The following is a 6,936-nucleotide window of genomic DNA, read 5'->3' as shown; positions in this document are numbered from 1 at the left end:
CGTCACAAATGAATGCAACTAAAATTGCAAAAAAAAAACAAATTTGATTATATTTTCAAATAACAAATTTGATGATATTTTCAAATAATAAATTTGATGATATTTTTTCATATTCATAAATATTTTCAAATAACAAATTTGATGATATTTTTAAAAAAATTATTACTGTTTTTATAAAAAATTATTACTGTTTCATATTCATATTCATTTCTAAAAAGTTATTAGATGCAACAAAAAATAATAATAAAAAAAATTACTTATGGCGCACCTCTGGCTGGTGCGCCATTGCTATATGAAAAAAAGATTACTAATGGCGCACCTCTGGCTGGTGCGCCATTACTATATAAAAAAAAGATTACTAATGGCGCACCGATCGCGGGTGCGCCATTGCTATCTAAAAAAACATACTAATGGCGCACCGCTGCGGGGTGCGCCATTAGTAAGCTTCCCCCCTAGCTAATTCCTCCCTCTCCCTCGCCAGATCCCCTCCGTCCCTCTCCCTCGCTAGATCCACCCGCGCGCTGCCCCGACCCACACGACGCCGCCACCCCGACCCCCACCGGACTCCAACCCCGCCGCCCCCGCGCCCCCGCGCCCCCCACCACTGCAGCTCCCCCGCGCCGCCGCCCCCGCGCCCCCGCGCCCTGAGCCGGACGAGGAGGAGGAGGAGACGACGACCGCCTCTAACTCAGCTCAGCCAGGCCACGCGCCGCAGGCCTCTCCCCCCAATCCAGGCCGCCGCCCGGACTCAAGTCTGCAGCCTCTCCTCCTCAAGAAGAAGAAGAGGTACGAATCCATCTTCCCCTTCTCTTCTTCCCTTTCTAGTTTTCTTCTTCGTCTCCCACATCTCATGCGTGCGTGTGTGCAGTTTGTCCAGAACAAGATCGCCAACGTCGAGGGGCTCCGGGAACTGACGAAGCTTCGCGTGCTCAACCTCAGCTACAACCAAATTTCGTGCATCGGCCACGGTAAGTCGCAAACTTGGGGTTCTTGCATTGCACTGCACATCTTCTGTAAATTCCTTAGTACTAGATTTCTTTCTGGTCCATGTACACCTGCATCCTATCCAAGACAGACATGTAACATTCCAGGAGTTGGTAAAGTTCACTGAAATTGTTGTAGTCTAAAAAATAGTTAACTGAAACTGCTGTAGTCTGAAACTGTCAGGAGTTGGTAATTATCGGCAACTGTAGTCTGAAATTGTTGTAGGTTGGTTCAATTGTCCATCATTTTAGCGACGACTGCGCCTTGCCCCCCCCCCCACATTGCTGTTGATGTGCTTGCGCCGGTTGGAGCTCTCAAGGAAATTTTGTGATCTAGTAATCCACTCTTCTTTCTTTACAGACGGCGCGCGCAAGCAGAGCCACCTACTTGTTTGCATCACATGCTTGCATTTTGACAGAATCAGATAGTAAAACAGAGCACCATTTCTATGCGCATGCTGTACTAGTATGCATCTGAATGTGCACCATATCACTATGCGTGCCTAACATGTGATTTTCCCTTCAAATGCTCTATCATTGTGACATGTATGGTGAGGGTCACGGGACTGACTGTATGGTTCTGCTGGTGTGGTAATTGATTTACTTGTTTGGTTTGGTAGCTGGAGCACTGTATCAGTGGTGCTGAACTGCTCTTGTTATCTGACTGGTTGGTGCGTTATGAGCCACCGTGTTGTGTATGGCCTGCCTGAGAATTGGTTAAGTAGTAAGTTGTTTAGGCTTGGCCATTTCCACTCATTGTAGATAGATAGAGTTACACTTTTGTTACATTGCGTTATCTTTCTGTAGACTAGTAATGCTCCACTTCCACATATTTTTAGTTAGTTATCTTCCAGTAGTATTTCAAATTGAAGCCCTGAGCAGCAACACCTCTTGTGTTGTTCACTATCACATAGTTGCAAAACTCCAGTTGCTTTGGTGTCGTTCTTCTGGCCACTGGCAGTTATTATGCTGCATGGCACTCCTAGTTCATGGGGTGGATGGTCCATGGCTCATAGCTCAGAAGATGGATATATGGCTATTTAATTTGCAGTCTCTTATCTACCCTGCCAGTTAATAAACAAGTACTCTGTTTTCAGATAGCTTGATAGTTAATCAACAAGTACTCTATTTTCAGATAGCTTGATCATTGCAATTTGTTGCTGTCAGCATGAGTTTCTGTTGTTATAAGTTTATGATCGTACAACTGCAATTTCATTTATGTTGTTATAAGTTTGTTGCTGTCAGCATGAGTTAACTTGTTTCCATTTATCGAAATTCAGAATGTGCTGGACTATATGTTCATTGGTACTACTTGTGATGCTGCTACTGTACTACTTGGGAATTTTGTCAACTTGTGATGCTGCTGCTGTACCCCGAGAGGCCCTTGAGTTTGCTGGAATGTCGATTAACTTCCGTTCCGGCAAATTCGGGTACTCCATATGTCCTATTTTCAGCAAAGGTCATGCTGAAATTTTCCATGAATTTTAGCATGACTTTGCTAAAAATAGGACATATGGGGTACTTGTGACTAATGCATGGGCCGAGGTCTTAGTACTTAATTAAGTAGGATCAACTGCCCCTTTATTCTTGCTGCATTAAACCATAGGTGGCAATAGAGCCAAGTGATTAGGCCCAACTTAGAATTCTCCTTCCCAGCTTAGCTTTTAGGGTGCCTCGGTGTCGATGAGAACCTAAATGATGTACGCTTAGGCTTTTAGGGTGCCTCGGCGTCGACAAACCCTAAATGATAAAAGCTTAGCTTTTAGGATGCCTCGGTGTCGACAAACCCTAAATGATGAGACCATGATCTTGTTCCTTGACAATAACCAACTTTTTGACCAAACTTTTTTCCTATTTAGAGCGAAACATGGCCCACAACGATGAGGCCGGCGGTTCGGGCGGCAAGCAATTCGGGGAGCTGTCCCAGGAGCTGGAGGAAGAACCTCACCGCTATGAGGACGACACCGCCGAAGACACCGTCGGGGATGACACCACTGATGGTGCCGCCGAGGATGCCACCACTGATGATGGCGGCGCACGCACAGATGGCAGCCAACCGAAGAGGCAATGGAAGGACCGGCGCCCGAGCATGCTTGGCACCGTCAAGGAGGAATTTACTGAAGTGAACTCCGACGGGCATCCAACGGCGCCCAAACAAGTAGTCAAGGGGTACTCGGTTCAGCTCGGGTGCATTCTCCGGAGCACCGTCTCGATCAACACCGAGAACCTAAGGCATAAGGACCGAGGGAATTTGCGCAGCCTCCTCTTCACGAAGCTGCACGAACGATACAAGTTCCCCGCTGAGTTTGCAAACACACGCCTCTCAGGGAATAAAGTGAACAGTGCCGCCCTCACGAGGATGAGCACGGCCCCTTCTACATGGAGAAGCACGGTGAAGGCAATGATTGAAAAAGGTGATAGTTATGAGAAGATCAAGGCAAAATATCCTTTGATGAGCGAAGATGACTACAAGGATTTTAAGATCAAGTGCGAGAGCAGCGCAACCTTCGAATCAAGTCAGTGGGGGAAAGAGATGCGGCAGTTGAACTTAGGGGTCCACCAACTCGGTCCCGGCGGTTACAGAATGGCGGAGCCTATATGGGACAAGGAGGACGCGGAGCATGCCGAGCAAGGCCTACCGCCCCGCTTCGAGAAATTCCGTGACAAGCAGACCAGGAACTTTGTCAGGGCCCGGTACAAGGAGGACCCGGTAACAAAGGAGCTTACCACGGATCCGAAGACCAGGGCACTTGAGCTTGTTCTGGTAAGGAATACACCCCCGCGTAATTAGCTCCATATGGTTGCATTCTAATTAATGAAGCCAAATTTCTAAATGGTTCACATTCCTTTCGCATGAGGCTGAAAGCAGTAGCGCGGGGTCGTCTCAGAGCTCCCCTTTTGACACCCCTTTAAATAGGGCGTTGAACGTAATGAAAAACAAGGATAAGCTCAGTAAGCCGTCGTCAGCTGGTCGTGTGGCCGGCAAAGGCTTGTCCACAAAATGGTCGTCATACTATACCGCTGGTGGGCGAAAGGAGAAAAAGACCAGCTCGGAAAGCCAGTCGCGCGAGGTTCAAGAACTCAAGGCACAAGTGGCGCGGATTCCGGAGATTGTCCAAGAGCAAGTGCAACAACAACTGGGAACGACGCTCACCGCCATTGTGCCTACCTTGATTCAGGGGCTGATGACGTGGATTGCGGGCGGCCAACAGGGGCCTCCCCCGGTTCCCAGCTTCACGGCCAGCAACTCGCACAACGCGCAGACGGCGCCATTGGTGTCTCCGGCGGAGGCGGTATTCGTGTCTCCGGCGCCGGCACGGGCATTGGAGCTTAATGCAACCGGGTGTACGCCGGCTGGCACCTCGCCAGCAAGCGGCCCCTCCGTCAGTTGCACGCCCGCCGTTGGCGGTGCCTCGACATTAGCCGAGCTCGACGGCATCACGATAACTAAGCCTCTCGGCCGATGACTTCATCTCCTTGCCTTTGACTGGGCATCCCTGACGCCCTACATGTTTTCGCAGGGCGCCGCCGACGTTCCTTGCACTCTCCTACACTTCGTGGGCGGTGAGTTGGTCCATGTCGCCAAGGGCAGAATCGTTCAACCGGGCAACCGCGTGTTCCACGATAATCCGATGCCACCCACCTTGTATAGGGTTGAACTGGTTCGGGTGCTGCCAGGCTGCGACGAGTTGTTACCTCCGATTCGACCCGCTAGGGCCGACGAAGATGATGTGATGACCCTCAGCGCCTGCGTAAGCTGGCCCCTCCTTTGGCCGAAGAGCCAGATTCGTTTGGGGGCGGGGGACACCACCCCACAGACAAGACCGCCAGTCGTGCCAGCGCCAAGCCATGGCAAGAACGCCACAACGCTACCGGACATGCCGGACATCCCTATGGCACAGGATCCGGACATGCATATGGCACAGGATCCGGACGACGACGACAACGACGGTACATTTTCCAACGTCGATAAGTACTTTGCCGAACATGGGTACGGTGACGAGTTCTGCGGGCCTCCTTCTCAAGAACCCAACCCAGAAAAAGACAACCGCGATCTAGCTGGTACGGCGGAGAAACCCAATTGCAACAGGCGTCATCTGGCGTTCGGTTCTCAGGAGACGCCTCCAGCTGCCGCCTTCACCGAGCCTCAGATAGCTGAGGTGCGAAATATTATCAGCCCCAACACGCTCAAGAAGGCGGTCTATGAGCAGAACTCGATCCCATTACAGCAGATCAGGAAGAAGGGACGGAAATGAAAGACTAACAAGGGCGCCGGTGCGAGCCAGCCGGCATCGAGTACGATCCGTGCTCAGGACGGGCCACCTTCACATAAGGATATCTCGAGGAGGGTGCATGTGGCAGGTAGGGCGATGCTACCGACAAATATGCTCAATGCTGCAACCGGTGCTATGCGGAGTCTGCATGACAGTGTTCTTTCTTTGGAGAAGCAGCGTCTCAGAGAGAATGATGTGGCATACCCGGTTTTCGTGGCCAAGGTGCCAGAGGGCAAGGGCTTTGTGGATAGCGCCGTCGGGGGTACGATCGTACTGCGGTTTGATGACATCTTTGCTATGTTTAACCTTCATCCGCTGCACTACATCTTCGTTCGGCTGTTTTCGCTGAGTATGGAGATGCGGATCATTAGAGACAAGACCCCGGAAATTGTGATAGTCGACCCCTTCTACATGCGTGCCAAGATCTTGGGCAGCGCTGGGGACCGGCAAGTCGCGAGTTCACACCTCGAAGGCGTCATTCTGGCAAACCCAGATAAGGATAACTTCCTCGTGCCTTACTTTCCCGAGTAAGTCATCCCCTAACCGCCCCGTAACATATGATTTCTTAGATTTCGATCGTTCTTTTTTTTCTTCTAACATTCCGTGTTCTGTGCAGTGACACACATTGCACACTCATCCTCTTAAGCCCGAAATATTCCATGGCCACGTATTTCGACCCAGACCATGACTCCAAGATAGACTACACAAATATCAAGAAAGTTCTTGATGATGCTCTCCCCGGCTACGCCGCATCTGGAGGCACCTTTAAGAGGCCAGCTCGTAGGTACGAGGCACGTCTTCACCCACAATACGATGTTCCCCTGCGTCAAGCAGCCGCCTGGCGGTCAGAAGGATGCCTACTACGCCCTCCATCACATGCGGGCGATCGTACGGGACCATAATCACCTTCTGCTACCAAATAATCTCAAAGATTGGGCCGCAAGCTTGGCGGCAATCCAGGACGCGGACATCCGACAAGAATTCTTTTGCATCTAGTCGGAGTTTGCAGAAATCATCCATCAAGATGTCCTTCGTACCTTGGGGCAGTTCTATCTCAAATATCAACCGTCCAACAGTGAGATAGACACAACGCTACAAATGCAGGTTGACAACGCCCGCGACTTCATGACCATCATGACAGACGGCGGCTTCATCCACGCTCTGGTCCCATGAGTCGAGTCGAAAGTAGTGATGCTATGTGTTGTTCTGAAACATCGATTAGCTCATATTGTAATTAAACTTTAATGAACTTGTATGTCTCTTTGGTTTGGACAGTCGTTCAACTTAGACGTAATCGATGCTATTTATTAGTAGGACCATGAATCGTGCTATTAATGTCTTGCTTTTCTCTTCCGATCCTTTTGTTGCATACTTATATATTGCTTATGTATTGTCTATTGTTTGGCTAGTGCATAGAGATGCCCTCGTATGTCGTGTACAAGGGTAAGGTTTCCGGAGTCTACGACGACTGGGAGGAGTGTCGGAGACAGGTTCACCGTTTCAGCGGTAACAGTTACAAAGGATACACCACTAGGGCGGAGGCGGAATCTAGATACGCGCGCTATCTAGCGGGAGAGAGGAGGGAGCGTTGGAGGAACCGGATGAAGACCAGTTTCATCGCGATGATGCTCATCGTGATGACCGCAGCTCTCTTCTATGTGATGGTAGTTTAGATGATC

The 6,936-nt window shown here is 49.9% G+C and overlaps 1 long non-coding RNA gene across 1 annotated transcript; it reads left to right on the top strand.

The window, feature by feature from the left end:
* The first annotated feature begins 576 nt into the window (after positions 1–576).
* On the top strand, positions 577–6,722 carry LOC123124116 (uncharacterized). The gene is made up of 3 exons (XR_006460977.1): positions 577–786; positions 869–968; positions 6,667–6,722. It is a non-coding gene; the product is annotated as an uncharacterized lncRNA (long non-coding RNA).
* Positions 6,723–6,936: the final 214 nt, after the last annotated feature.

This window comes from Triticum aestivum, chromosome 5D, assembly GCF_018294505.1.
Source record: "Triticum aestivum cultivar Chinese Spring chromosome 5D, IWGSC CS RefSeq v2.1, whole genome shotgun sequence".
NCBI lineage: Eukaryota > Viridiplantae > Streptophyta > Magnoliopsida > Poales > Poaceae > Triticum > Triticum aestivum.
Note: the sequence above shows the minus strand (reverse complement) of the source record. Positions and strands in the feature narration are given on the sequence as shown.